This window comes from Muscardinus avellanarius (genome assembly GCF_963383645.1).
Source record: "Muscardinus avellanarius genome assembly, chromosome: X".
Taxonomy (NCBI): Eukaryota; Metazoa; Chordata; class Mammalia; order Rodentia; family Gliridae; genus Muscardinus; species Muscardinus avellanarius.
The window spans coordinates 3,426,590-3,441,009 of NC_137792.1; the positions used below are offsets into that span (position 1 = coordinate 3,426,590).

The 14,420-nt window shown below is 49.1% G+C and overlaps 1 protein-coding gene across 1 annotated transcript in view; it reads left to right on the plus strand.

The window, feature by feature from the left end:
- The window catches only part of SHROOM2 (shroom family member 2), a gene marked incomplete at both ends in the record, with an annotated part of 127,992 nt that overhangs the window by 52,686 nt on the left and 60,886 nt on the right, over positions 1 to 14,420 (plus strand). The gene's annotated exons all lie outside the window — the stretch shown is intronic.

The following is a 14,420-nucleotide window of genomic DNA, read 5'->3' on the forward strand; positions in this document are numbered from 1 at the left end:
CAGCTGTTTCCAGGGTGCTGAGGCCTGAGCCGGCAAGCTGTCCATCCTATAAGTTAGGTGATTGTTAGGAGCTTGGATGATTTCTTTTACTTTTTAATTTTTGCAGTATGGGGCATGGAACCCAGGAGCATTCTACCTCTGAGTTACACCCCAAACCCTATTTCTTATTCTTTACTTTGAAACAGGGTCTCATTGAATTACAAAGGGCCTCCTAAGTAGCTGAGGCTGTCCAAGAACCACGATCCTCCTACCTCAGCCTCCCAATGTTGGGATGACAAGCGTGCGCCACCACGCCCAGCTTGCATTAATTTTTAGAGATGTGAAGAAAATTTTTCCAAACCAGCAAATTAGTTCATAATAGGATTTAATGCTAGAACCCACACATGGTAAATGACTATTGTAAATCTTAAAGATGTACATACTGAGGGCTTCTAAAGCTCCAAGTGTGTGTGTGTGTGTGTGTGTGTGTACACAAAGAAAATGGACCTGGGCTCTGACACTTTCAGTGCTGGGTGACGTTATGGCCGTAGCTTTCCAGGGCTTTAAACTATGCATTAACAATTTGGAGGATATAATCATACACACGCACACACACACACACACGCGCACACACACACAATTTGGAGGATATAGTCACACACACAATTTGGAGGATGTAGTCATACACACATACACACACAATTTGGAGGATATAGTTATACACGCATACACACATACACACGCACGCAAGCACGCACTCACGTACGTGCATAGTTTACAATCATTCTTCTGAAGGTTGGGACATACATTCTTTCCTCTGCACATTTTAATCTCTGCACCCCAGGCAACCACTAATCTGCTTTCTGTCCCAGTGGATCAGTCAGCATTTATTAGCATTTGTGCGGAGCCGAGAGACAGCTGCCTTCTTAGAAGAACCATCGAGACTGGGCGTGGAGCTCAGTGGGCAAGTAAGAGGCCCTGGGTATCATCCCTGGCACCCAGGGGGGAAAAGCACCTAGTTAATAAAAAGGCACTGTGCAAGCAGTTCATAGCCTGAACCGCAAACGCGTACGTATATATCGCCCCTTAAAAGCATGACCAAGTGGGGGGTGGTGGGGCACGCCTGTCATCCCAGGACTTGGGAGGCTGAGACAGGAGGATTGCAGGTTAGAGGGCAGCCGCAGCAAGTAGTGAGACTCATCAACCTAGTGAGTGAGGCCCTGTTTCCAAATTAAAAAATAAAAATAGAGCTGGAGGTGTAGCTCAGAGGTAGAATGCCCTTGGGTGCAATCTCCATTACCCCCTCCCCCCCCCCACACACACAAAATAAAGAAGACCAAAGCCGGGTGTGGTGGTGCACATTTGTAATCCCAGCATTCAGGAGGCTGAGACTGGAGGATTGTAATTTGCAGCCAGCCTCAGCTACTTAGTGAGGCCCTTTCCAACTTAATGAGACCCTATTTCAAAAATAAAAAGACTAAAAAATGGCTAGGGGGCCGGGCGTGGTGGCACACACTTGTAATCCCAGCATTCTTGTAATCCCAGCATTCTTGTAATCCCAGCATTCTTGTCATCACAGCATTCGGGAGGCTGAGACCTGAGGATCGTGGTTTGTGGACAGCCTCAGCTAATTACTGAGGCCCTCTGCAACTCAGTGAGGCCCTGTTTCAAAAAATAAAGAATAAAAAATAGGGCAGGGGCTGTAGCTCAGAGGTAAAATGCCCCTGGGTTCCATCCCCAGACCTGCAAAAAAAAAAAAAAAAAAAAAAAAGGCTAGGGGTATAGCTTAGAGGCACAATGTCCCCCTGGGTTACATCCCCAGTACCGAGAAAAAAAAAAAAAATCATGACTAAGATGGGCATGGTGGCAAATGCCTATAATCCCAGTACTTGAGAGGCTGAGACAGGAGGATTGCAGGTTTGAAGCCAGCCTCAGCAACTTAGTGAGGCCCTCAACAACTTAAGACCTTGTTTTCAAATAAAAAATAAGATAGTACTGGGGGTATAGCTTGGAGGTAGAATGCCCCTGAGTTCAATTCCCAGTTTTTTTAAAAAAAGTCTAGCTATTAAAAATGCCTCCAGAGCCGGGCGTGGTAGCGGCACACTTGTAATCCCAGCATTCTGGAGGCTGAGACTGGAGGATTGTGGTTCACAGACAGCCTCAGCTACTTTGTGAGGCCCTCGGCAACTCACTGAGACCCTGTTTCAAAATAAAGAAAAAAGAAAAGCCTCCATAGCTGGACATGGTACCCACTTATAATTTCAGTACTTGGGAGGCTGACACAGGAGGATCCAGGTTTGAAGCCAGCCTCAGCAACTTAGTGAGGCCCTTTGCAACTCAGTGAGATCCTGTTTCAAAATAAAGAATAAAAAAAGAGGGCAGGAGATGTAGCTCAGAGGTCGAATGCCCTGGGTTCAAGCTTCAGTACCACAATAATAATAATAAAAACAAGGCCTCCATAAGTAGTTCATAGCCTGGCCTGGCCACAAACACCTAGATGTCATAGATTGACCCGCGTGGAAGCGCGAGCCCGTGGTCCATGAGGTGCTGAGCCGCTGGGCTGACCGCCTGCCTACCCGGGGCCTAAGGAGCATGGAGGCGCGGGGTAACTGCTTACTTCTCCTCACGAAACATGCAGGGCCAAGGTCATTTAAACTCCAACAGTAGCTCAGAGCCGGGCGTGGTGGTGCCCGTGGTGGCGCACGCTTCGAATCCCAGCATTCATGCTTGGAATCCCAGCATTCGGGAGGGTGAGACAGGAGGATCTCGGTTCGTGGCCAGCCTCACCTACTTCCCTCGGCACTCAGCGAGACCCTGTCTCAAAAGAAAGAATACAAAATAGGACCGGGGTTGTAGCCGGGAGGTACAATGCCCCTGGGTTCCATCCCCAGTATAGCGCGCGCACACACACACACACACACACACGCACACACGCACACACAGTGGTTCAGCCGCAGACTCCCCTCCCCCTGGTGGCAGGTGCTCCTGTCTTTGATTTCCTGGGCTCTTTTATTTCTTGGGCTGGCATTCTCTTGCCCTGCACACCGCCCGCCGGGCCCGGGCTTCCAGGATGACGGGCTGGCAGTGGGCTGGTTCACAAAGCGGGTGGCGCCCGGTATCAGGGAGCAGCGGCCCCCGGATCTTGTCGTCAGTGAGAAGCTGGTGCTAAGACAGGATGGCTCCCCTTAAGAGTCTTCCCCAGACACAGGGCAGCGGCTTCCTCCGTCCCAGGGCAGGGCTGTGCCCGGGAGCGCATCTGTTCTCCCTTGCTGCGTGCCCAGGTGGCTGCCGCCCTGCAGGCGAGGCGGGCCCGGGCGAGGCCAGGTCAGCTGTGCCGCCAGAGGACTGGAGCGCTTGTCCTGCCGTTCCCCCTTTGCTGGGAAGCTCAGGGCGGATGGGTAACCACCTCATTCACTCATTCTGTGCGACTGGGGTTTGAACCTGGGGTTGTTCCACTTCTGAGCTACACCCCAGCCCTTTATGTTTTTGATTTTGAAGCAGGGTCTTGCTAAGTTGCTGAGGTTAACCTCGACTCTATGATCTTCCTGTCTCAGCCTCTTGAGTATTCGGATGACAGGTGTGCGCCACCACGCTTGGCTGTGTAGTCTGTGTGTGGGGGTACTGGGGATTGAACCCAGGCACCTTCTTCCTCTGAGCTACACTTACAGTCCTTTTTTTTTTTTGGTGGCACTGGGGTTCCTGGAAGCCCTTCTACCTCCGGGCTACATGCCCAGACCTATTTTATATTTTTATTTGGAGACAGGGTCTCTTAAGCCAGAGAAGCTGGCTTCAAACCTGCACGATCCTCCTGTCTCCGCCTCCCAAGTGTGGGGATGACAAGCGTGCGCCATCATGCCCGGCATACTCTTTATTTTTGAAACAGGGTCTCACTGAGTTGCTGAGGGCCTCACTAAGTACCTGAAGGTGTCCGTGAACCGCGATCCTCCGGTCTCCGTCTCCCGAATGCTGGGATTACAAGCGTGCGCCGCCACGCCCGGCCCGTTTTACTTCTTTTTTAGAAATAGGGTGTCACTAAACTGCTGAGGGTCACACTGAGTTGCTGAAGCTGACCTCAATTCTGTGATCCTCCTGTCTCAGACTCCCATGTACTGGGATTATAGGAATGTGCCACCATGCCCAACTATGGAGAGAGAGAGAGAGAGAGAGAGAGAGAGAGAGAGAGAGAGAGTGTGTGTGTGTGTGTGTGTGTGTGTGTGTGTGTGTGGCGCTGGGACTTGAACCCAGGGGCATTCTACCTCCAAGCTATACTTCCACCCCTATTTTATTTTTATTTGGAAATAGGGACTCAGTAGGTTGCTAAAACTCTCAGCACTTGCTGAGGCTGTTCTTGAATCTACAATCCTTCTGTTTCAGCTTCCCAAGTACTGGGATTGCAGGCATGCACCACCACGCCCGGCTTGCTGTAGGGGTGTGTGTGTGTGTGTGTGTGTGTGTTGCTGGAGATGGAACCCAGGGATATTCTACCTCCGAGCTACACACCCAGCCCTACTTTCTATTCTTTATCTTTTTGTTTAATTATTTCTGTGGATTTGGGGATGGAACCTAGGGGCATTTTACCTCCAAGCTACACCATCTGCCCTAGTCTCTTTATTTTGAAACAGGGTCTCACTGAGTTGCAGAGGGCCTCATTAAGTAGCTGAGGCTGGCTGCGAACCACGATCCTCCTGTCTCAGCCTCCCGAATGCTGAGATAGCGTGCGCCAACACCCTGGCTTGATGTAGACTTTTATTATATGTTTGTCTACATGGTTGTCACCTGTACCATTTCCCTAAGTGCCCTTGCCAGTCTCTGGAATCCTGGTGGGCAGGGCTGGGGTGGACCTAGGACTTTCGATGCTATAGGTCCTGTTGTGGCCGTTGCTTTCTGGTGCTTGAAAATATTCAGCAACAGCTTGGGGACACAGTCATCTATTTTTCTAAATTCAGAGGCAAATTACCATAAGTTTCACTTCTCCAAAGTACCTGTATTTCTGGGCATAGTAGTGTATGCCTGTCACAGTACTTGGGAGGCTGAGACAGGAGGATCGCTGGGTTGAGGTCAGCCTCAGCAACTTAACCAGAGTACCTGTTTCCAATTAAAACACAAAAACAGGCATGGGGGCACATGTTTTAATCCCAGTGCTTAGGAGGCTGAGATAAGAGGATTGAAGATCCGACGCCAGCCTCAGCAATTTAGCAGGACTCTCAGCAACCTAGTGAGATCTCGCGTGAAAATCAAAAGCGCTGGTGTGGAGCTTGTCGGTACAGCATCCCTGCCTACAATGCCCCGTGTCCCTTCCCGCAAAACGACCTGTATTTTCAAATACCCTAGGGGAATTATTATTATTTTTAATTGTCACACCATATGCTTATTCTCTAAACCCTGTAATTACCCTTCTGCTCTTTCCCCTTCAAATTTCTATTCCAACAGCAGTTTTCTTTATAAGGAAGTCCATCTGCCACTTCTTCCCTCACACCCTGGGCACTTTCTCTTGAACCCAAACGTGTGCACGGGGCCGATTCGTGCTATTTCGGCTTCCTGCGTCTTCGGTGGCAGCCTTAAACGGTGTTGGGAATCCCCTTCCATCCACTAAGCCCGCACGCAGGAGCAGATTAACACCTGGGGGGGCTCTGAGCAGGAGGCCGGAGGTTCCCGAGACCCCGCCCTGCCCTTCCCTGGCTCCAATGGAGGGGCTGCACCCTAGCTGCCTTGCAACAAGCATCCTTTCTCCAATGCTACCAAGTTGCACTGGCTTCCGCTTCCGCTTGCTCCTCTGGGATTCGCCCCTCTGGCCCCGGCTCCTGGCAGCTGGCCTTCGGCAGGCCGTCCTGCAGCCCCAGTGGCTGAGTGACAGTAGGGGGCTGGCTGAGCCGCCAGGAGGATGGGCCCCTTCTCCGCCCTCCTCCCCAGGCAGCTCCCCACGGGGCGGGGCCTAAGCTGTGCTTGTGTGATCTGACTGTGTGTGCGTGTGGTGTAGGTGCTCTGAGGGATGCTTCGGGGTGCCAGGGGAAACCCACACTTTGGAGGGTGCTTTGCTCTGATTCTGGTCGGTTGGTGGTTAGAGGTGGATATTTCTAAATTCTGTAAGCAGCTGGGGGACTTAGGGCCAGTTCAGTATTGTGGTTATTTTTGTGTGAAAATAAAAGAGACAGTGAGGTTTACACAGGACCAGAGTCCTGACCTGTCTTGGGTTCTTTTCAAGTGTTGTTTTTTTCTTTTTCTTTCGCGGTTCTGGGGATGGAACCCAGGGACATTCTACCTCTGAGCTACAACCTCAGTCCTATGTTTTTCTTTCTTTTTTTTTTTTTTTTTTTTTTTGGCGGTGCTGGGGGTGGAACCCAGGGGCTTTCTACCTCCGGGCTATACTCCCAGACATATTTTATACTTTATTTAGAAGCAGGGTCTCACTAAGTTGCTGAGAGCCTCACTCAGTAGCTGAGGCTGGCTTCGAACCTGCGCGATCCTCCTGTCTCAGCCTCCCAAACGCAGGGATTACAAGCGTGTGTCACCACGCCCGGCCTCTCAGTCTTATTTTTTATTCTTTATTTTTTGAAACAGGATCTTACTAAGTTGCAAAGGGCCTCACTAAGTAGCTGAGGCTGTCCACGAACTACAATCCTCCAGTGTCAGCCTCCACAATGCTGGGATGACAGGTGTGCGCCACCACGCTCAGCTTGCTTGCTTGCTTGCTTTCATTTTTTATTGTGGTACTGGGGATGAATATGGAGAGCCATTAAGGTTTTACCCTAAAAGAATACTTCTGGCTGTCCTTTGCCCAGAGGCAATAAGGTTTGGGGTCATGGAAAGTCCAAGGTCTGAGAGAAGCTCGGGTGGGGTTGATTGACTTGACGCGTGCACAGGTGGTGACAGCACGAGGGATTGATTGACCTGGAGCTGTATAAATAGGGGAGAGTGATAAATCCGGGATCAGTCAGTAGAGATATCGACCCAGGAGTGGACTGGCGATCCTTCCATGATAGAATTAAATATTCTTTGAATCAAATTCTTAGAATTGAATTCTTGCATCCTCACTCCTCTCTTTGGAACCTGTACTTTTGCCGGCTGGCTCCGACAATGGAACCCAGGGTCATTCTCCCTCCGAGCTACACCCACAACCCTGTTTTTGATTCTTTCTTTTGAAACAGGGTGTCACTGAGTTGCAAAGGGCCTCACTAAGTAGCTGAGGCTGTCCGATCTGTGATCCTCCCATCTCAGCATCCCAAACGCTGGGATTACAAGCGTGTGCCACCACGCCTGGCTTCCCGGTATTATTTTTATTAAGTAAAACCATTTTATTTATTTATTTTTGAGGTACTGGAGATGGAACCCAGAGGCATTCTACCCCTGAGCTCCACCCCCAGCCCTATTTTTTATTCCTTATTTTGAAACAGGGTCTCACTAAGTTGCAAGGACCCCACTAAGTAGCTGAGGCTGGCCTTGAACTTGAATCCTTCTTTCTCAGCCTCCCAAGTACTGGGATGACAAGCGTGCGCCACCACGCCTGGCTATACAGAGCATTTAAATAACACCAGCTCGCAACCTCTTGTTGCTTCTCTCTTGGCTCTTGCCTGGCTTATACTGACATGTTGTGTCAGTGTCTATTTCATGTGTCTTGCGTCTTATGTGTCAGACTCATTGGCTCAGTTGTTAATCCTCAGGGCTCTTTGTAATTAGTTACACTAATGGTTGCACATTTGAATGTCTTGGGTTTCTTTACCGACAAATCTGTCCTGGGGCACTGTGGTCTGGAAGTTGTATTAGGGTCCTTTTTAGCCAGTGAAGTGGTTTGGGTAGAACCTAGGTGATTTAGGAACCAAGGAGTGGGCCTTTCTTTTTCTTTCCCTTTCAACATTAATACATATGTAGAAATGAACTTTATAAGCAGGACACGGTAGTGCATGCCTGTAATCCTAGCATTTGGGAGGCTGAGACAGAAAGATCACAGGTTCGAAGCCAGCCTCAGCAACGTAGTGGGGTCCTTGCAACTTAGTGAGACCCTATTTCAAAATAAGGATTAAAAAACAGGGCTGGGGGTTTAGCTCAGGGGTAGAATGGCCCTGGGTTCGATCCTTAGTACCAAAAAAAGAAAAAGAAAAACAGAAATGAATTTTGTAGAAGGTGCTGGAAGAAGCCCGTCCTTTGAGACTGCCCCAGTCCCGTGTGCGTCCGTTTATAACCTTCTTCTGGGAGCCACTTTTGATTTTGCCAGACTTCCAGGCAGCTGGAACCAGCAGCCTGGGCTTGCTTCCGCCTGTCAGGGAAGGGACAGAAGGCACGCCTCTGGGTGGAGCGGACCCTTTCAGCCCGTGTGAATGCTACTGTTTTCTCTGAAAAAGCCGCTTTGATGTCTCCTATCAGCCTTGCAACCTGAGGCCGTGGAGAATTTTGATCTGTCCATATTTGTTTTTGTATATAAAGGCAGGAACGACTTGACTTTCATCCCACACACTGTGGATCTCATCAGACAGGATGTCACCATCCACAGCAGGGCATTTGTCTGTACCACTGTCCAGAAAAGGCGTGTGTACTGTCCAAGCCTCCCTACGGCCACCTCGGGTGTCCGCTTTCATCGCTGGTCTTTGGGGCACTGGCGATGGAACCCAGGGCCATTCTACCTCTGAGCTCCACCCACAGCCCCTTTTAATTTTTTTTTTTTTTTAAGCAAGGGCTGAGGCTGTCCTTGAATCCACCATTCTCCTGTCAGCGTCCCAAGTACTGGGATTTCAGAGGTGTGCATAACACCTGGCTTTTTTTTTTTTTTTTTTTGTACTGGGGATGGAACCCAGGGGCATTCTATCCCCGAGCTACACCCCCTACCCCTATTTTTTCTTTCTTTCTTTCTTTCTTTCTTTCTTTCTTTCTTTCTTTCTTTCTTTCTTTCTTCTTTTTGCAGGTCTGGAGATGGAACCCAGGGGCATTCGACCTCCGAGCTCCACCCCCAGCCCTATTTTTTATTCTTTATTTTGAAACCAGGTCTCGCTGAGCAGCAGAGGGCCTCACTAAGTAGCTGAGGCTGTCCGCGAACCGTTATTCTCTGGTCTCAGCCTGCCAAATGCTGGGATTACAAGCGTGCGGCATGCGCCACCACGCCCGGCTTTTTTTATCCTTTATTTTGCCACAAGGTCTCACTAAGTTGCAGAGGGCCTCATTAAGTAGCTGAGGCTGGCCTTGAAACCTGCAATCCTCCTGTCTCGGCCTCCCAAGTACTGAAATTACAAGGTGCACCACCACACCCCCTCTCATATCATTAATAGAGTGCTTTTACATATATATTTGGCATATTTATTTATTTACTTATTTTTGTGGTACTGGAGGTAGAACCCAGGGGCTTTTCTACCTCCAGTCTATGTTCCCAGACCTATTTTCTATTTTATTTGGAAACAGGGTCTCACTAAGTTGCCGAGAGCCTCACTAAGTAGCTGAGGCTGGCTTTGAACCTGCGCGATCCTCCTGTCTCAGCCTCCCAAGCGCGGGGATTACAAGCTTGGCCACCACGCCCAGCCATTGGCATATTCATTTAACATACAGTAGAATTCCAGCCAGGGAGTTAGAATTGTTTTTAGTGTAGTCCTGCCTCCTGGGAAGCTCACAGCTCAGCAGACCCAGAAGGACCAGAAGCGAGTCCAATAGGAGGGGTGAGTGTCGAAGGTGGGTACAGGCCGGGACAGGGCCTTGGAGCTGTCCTTCAATAGCCGAGCCAGGTGGAGGTGCTGACACGAACTTATGTCCGTCGTACCGGGTAGTCCAAAACTGGAAACCAAAGTGGAGATCCCAAAGAGTGTAGCAGAGAGGAGGCAACGCAAAGAGGCTTGAGAGAGGGACTTTGGGACAGGTAGCCCGGGACTAGAGCAAACACACTCTGGGCCAGCGCTGGACTGCGCCTGAAAACTTGTTTGATCTATATGCCTGTAGTTGGTACTGCTGGCGCAGGAGCATGCCCTGATTTAACCCCTGAGCTGTTTTTCATTTAGACATTACAATTTATTTAGTAGAATTAGAGGAGCTGGGTGTGGTGGTGCAGCCCTGTAATCCCAGTACTTGGGAGGCTGAGGCAGGAGCATCACAGGTTCGAGGCCAGCCTTGGCACTTAAGGAGGCACCTCAGAAACTTAGCAAGACCTGATTTCAAAAGAAAAAAGAAAAAAAAGTCAGGCGTGGTGGTGCACGCTTGTAATCACATTTGGGAGATGGAGACCAGAGGATCGCGGTTCTTGGCCAGCCTCAGCTCCTTAGTGAGGCCCTCTGCAACTCAGTGAGACCCTGCTTCAGAATAAAGAAAAAAATATAGGGCTGGAGGTGTCTCTCAGAGGTAGATTGCCTGGGTTCCATCCCAGACCTGCTAAAAGTTAAATAAATTAAAAATAAAAAAAATAAATTAAGAGAGGGCTGGAGGTGTTGCTCAGAGGTAGAATGCCCATGGGTTCCATCCCCAGACCCGCTAAATAAATAAATAAATAAATAAATAAACAAATAATAAAAAATAATTAAGAAAGGACTGGAGGTGTAGTTCAGAGGTAGATTGCTTTTGTGTTCAATTCCCAGTACCACAAAAACAAAACAAAACAAAACATGAAGGAACACGAGCAATTGCCAGGGACTTAGCTATCGTCTTGATTCTCTATGTCAAGCGCCCCAAAGCATCCGGCTTGTGAGCATAGTAGGACTTGCCCTTTAGAGGCCCTCTGCCCCCTTCAACCCTCCCGAGCCCTGGGGGCTCACCCAGTTGCTTTTGGCAGCGAAGCCCCTGGAGTTCATCTAGAACTTTCCTTTCTGGCCCTTTAGAACAAGGCCTTTTCAACTTCTGACTCATCTTCATCCTTAAGATCCTGCAAGACCGGAAGTCTTCCCTACCCCAGCCCGACCTCCCTAGACTCAGCCGGCTCTCAAGGCCTTCCCTCCGCTGCCCGGCTGACCCCTGGGACTCTCGGCTACCCTGGGAGGGACGGAGGACAGCTCGTATTTATCGTGGGAGGCGACGCCTCTTTGCTTTCTTCTAAAAGGTTATGAAAATAACCCAACACTCGTGTGACTTTTTCTTTGCTTCTTTTTAAGAGAGGGAAGGCATTCTGCCTTTCCATGTGAATTGGAAGGATCTTGTAGCTGGGCATGGTGGCATACACCTGTAATCCCAGGACTTGGGAGGCTGAGACAGGACAGCAGCAGGTTTGAGGCCAGCCTTAGAAGCTTAGCGAAATCCTGTTTCAAAATAAAAAAGAAATGGGTTGGGTGCGGTGGCACAGGCCTGTAATCCCAGTACTTGGGAGGCTGAGACAAGAAGATTGCAGGTTCAAAGCCAGCCTCGGCAATTTACCAAGATTCTACTTCAAAATGAAAAATAAAGGCTGAGCGTGGGGCGCGTGCTTGTAATCCCAGCATTCGGGAGGCTGAGACAGGACGAGCGCGGCTCGCAGACAGCCTCAGCTACTTAGTGAGGCCCCTTGCAACTCACTGAGACCCTGTTTCAAAATAAAGAATAAAAAATTTAGGGCTAGGGTGTCATTCAGAAGTAGAATTCCCCTGGGTTCCATCCCCACTGCCACAAAAAAAAAAAAAGAAAGAAAAAGAAAAAGAAATGGGGGTAATAGAGATCAGAAGTAAAAAGCCCCTGGGTTCAATTCCCAGTATGAAAAATAAAAAATGAAGAATAAAAAGGACTGGGTGTGTAGTCAGTAGTAGAGAACATCTGGGTTCAATCATCCCTCAAAAAGACACCCCCCAAAAAAGTGATTTCATTGAAACAGCTGTTAATTTTCATTAACATCTTAGCATTTTTGTATGTTTGATTTGGATATTGTCTTTTTGTGTGTGTGTGTGGTACTGGGGGTAGAACCCAGAGGCTTTCTACCTCCGGGCTATACTCCCAGACCTATTTGATATTTTATTTGGAAACAGGGTCTCACTAAGTTGCTGAGAGCCTCACTAAGTAGCTGAGGCTGGCTTCGAACCTGTGCGATTCTCCTGTCTCAGCCTCCCAAGCGCGGGGATTACAATATTGTCTTTTAAAAAATACTTAGGCCGGGCGTGGTGGCGCACGCTTGTAATCCCAGCATTCGGGAGGCTGAGACAGGAGGATCGCAGTTTGCAGACAGCCTCGGCTACTTAGGGAGGCCCTCTGTTACTCAGTGAGACCCTGTTTCCAAATAAAAAATAAAAAATAGGGCCGGGGGTGTAGCTTGACGGTAAAATGCCCCAGAGTTCCATTCCTAGTGCCTCAAAAAATAAAAATACTTAGCATAGAAATTTTTTTAAATTTTAAGTGAAGCCAGGTATAGTGGTGTACGCCTCCAATCCCAGGATTTGAGAAGCTGAGGAAGGAGGCTTGCTCAGCAGCAGTGTAGACCATGTCGGCTCTCAGTAACCTAGGGAGACCCTGTTTCAAAACAAAATACTGAAAAGAACTGGGTGTGTAGCTGGGAGGCAGAATGCCTTTTGGGTTAAATCCCCAGTGCCACTAAACAAACAAACAAACAAATAAATAAATAAATAAATAAATAAATAAAAGCGGGGCGTAGTGGCGCACGCTTGTAATCCCAGCATCCGAGAGGCAGAGACTGGAGGGTCGCTGTTCGCAGACAGCTTCAGCTACTCAGTGAGGCCCTCTGCAATTCAGTGAGACCCTGTTTCAAAAGAAAGAACAAAAAGTAGGGCAGGGGGTGTAGCTCGGAGGTCAGATGCCCCTGGGTTCTATCCCCAGACCCGCCAAAAAAATAAAAAACTAAATCCATAAAAAGGAAGGCAGGGAGGAGGGCGGGCTAGCAGCAGCCAAGGGGACAGTGAGGTGAGTGGGCTCTAGGTGGCGCCAGAGCGCTCCGTCGACGACTCCTCAGGCGTGGCGTGCTCAGCGTACCCAGGCTTTTCTTCCAACCCAGCCATTTCTGGGTGTCAGAGTGCGCACAAACAGAAACCAGCCTGGATCCTGCTCGAATCCGCAGCGTGCGCCTGATACACCAGGAAATTCAGGGGACGTGATAAAGAGCACCTGTGCTTTGGGAAAATGTCACTGCCCCAGTGTGATGGTATCGGCAGGGACAGCATAGAAGACGTAACCCTCCTACGGGAACTACAGGTGTGCGCTGCCAGGCCCCACTGTCAGGCTCTAGTTCTCACCCCTATTCTTTTTGTGTGTCTGTGGCACTGGGGATTGAACCCAGGGGCATTCGACCTCCAAGCCACACTCCCAGCCCTATTTGATTTTTATTTATTTATTATTTATTTATTCATTTATTTTTGCAGTACTAGGGGTGGAACCCAGGGGCATTCTACCTCCTACTTACATGCCCCACCCTATTTTTTATTCTTCATTCTGAAACAGGGTCTCACTGAGTTGCAGAGGCCTCACTAAGTAGCTGAGGCTGGCCACAGCCGCGATCCTCCTGTCTCAACCTCCCAAATGCAGGGATGACACGCGTGCGCCACCACATCCAGCTAATTTTTATTCTGGAACAGGATCTTGCTAGATTGATGGAAGTCCTACTGCTTGCTGAGGTTGTCTCAGACACGTGAACCTCCTGTCTCAGCCTCCCAAACAGTGGAATGACAGGTGTGCACCACCTCCTGTCAAGGGCAGTTTGCTGTAGATGATCTCCCAAGGGTCGTTATTTTTATTTGAGGGAGGGTGGGCAGGGAGGCAGCAGGTGGCTGTGTGTTTTTGGGAGGGACTGCTGGAAAGTCCTGGTTCTGCGGGCTGAGCTGTGTAGCTGTGGCCAGCCTCGCATGCTTGTTGAACACTGCTGTGCACCTGCGATGACTGACGGCTTCACCTGACTTGACGTCATTTTAGTTCATTTAAATAACCATGTGCGACTACTGTGCGGACAGTAGATTGACTTTTTTTCTTTCTTCCTAGTATTGAGGCTATAGGGGCATTCCTGGCCCTTTTTATTTATTCTCATTTTCTTTCTTCCTTTTTTCTTTTTTTGGTACTGGGGATGGAACCCAGGGCCATTCTACCTCCAAGATATACCCAAGCCCTATTTTTATTCTTTATTTTGAAACAGGTCCTTGGCTTTCTTCAGAGGAAATATGCTAAGAGGTTCAGGATGCAGGCCATGTCCAAAGGATGGGAGGAGAAGCAGATACTTTGTAGCCAGTCATGTGCAAAAGCTCAAGTGTGTGTGTGTGTGTGTGTGTGTGTGTGTGTGTGTGTGTACTAAGAGTTAAACTCAGGGGCATTCTGCCTCTGAGCTACACCCCTAGACCCATTATTACTATTATTATTATTATTATCATCATCATCATCATCTTTTTTTGGCGGGTCTGGGGATGGAACCCAGGGGCATTCGGCCTCCGAGCTCCACCCCCAGCCCTATTTTTTATTCTTTATTTTGCAACCGGGTCTCACTGAGTTGCAAAGGGCCTCACCAAGTAGCTGAGGCTGTCTGCGAACCACGATCCTCCCGTCTCAGCCTCCCGAATGCTGGGATTAGATGAAATTGCTGGCTC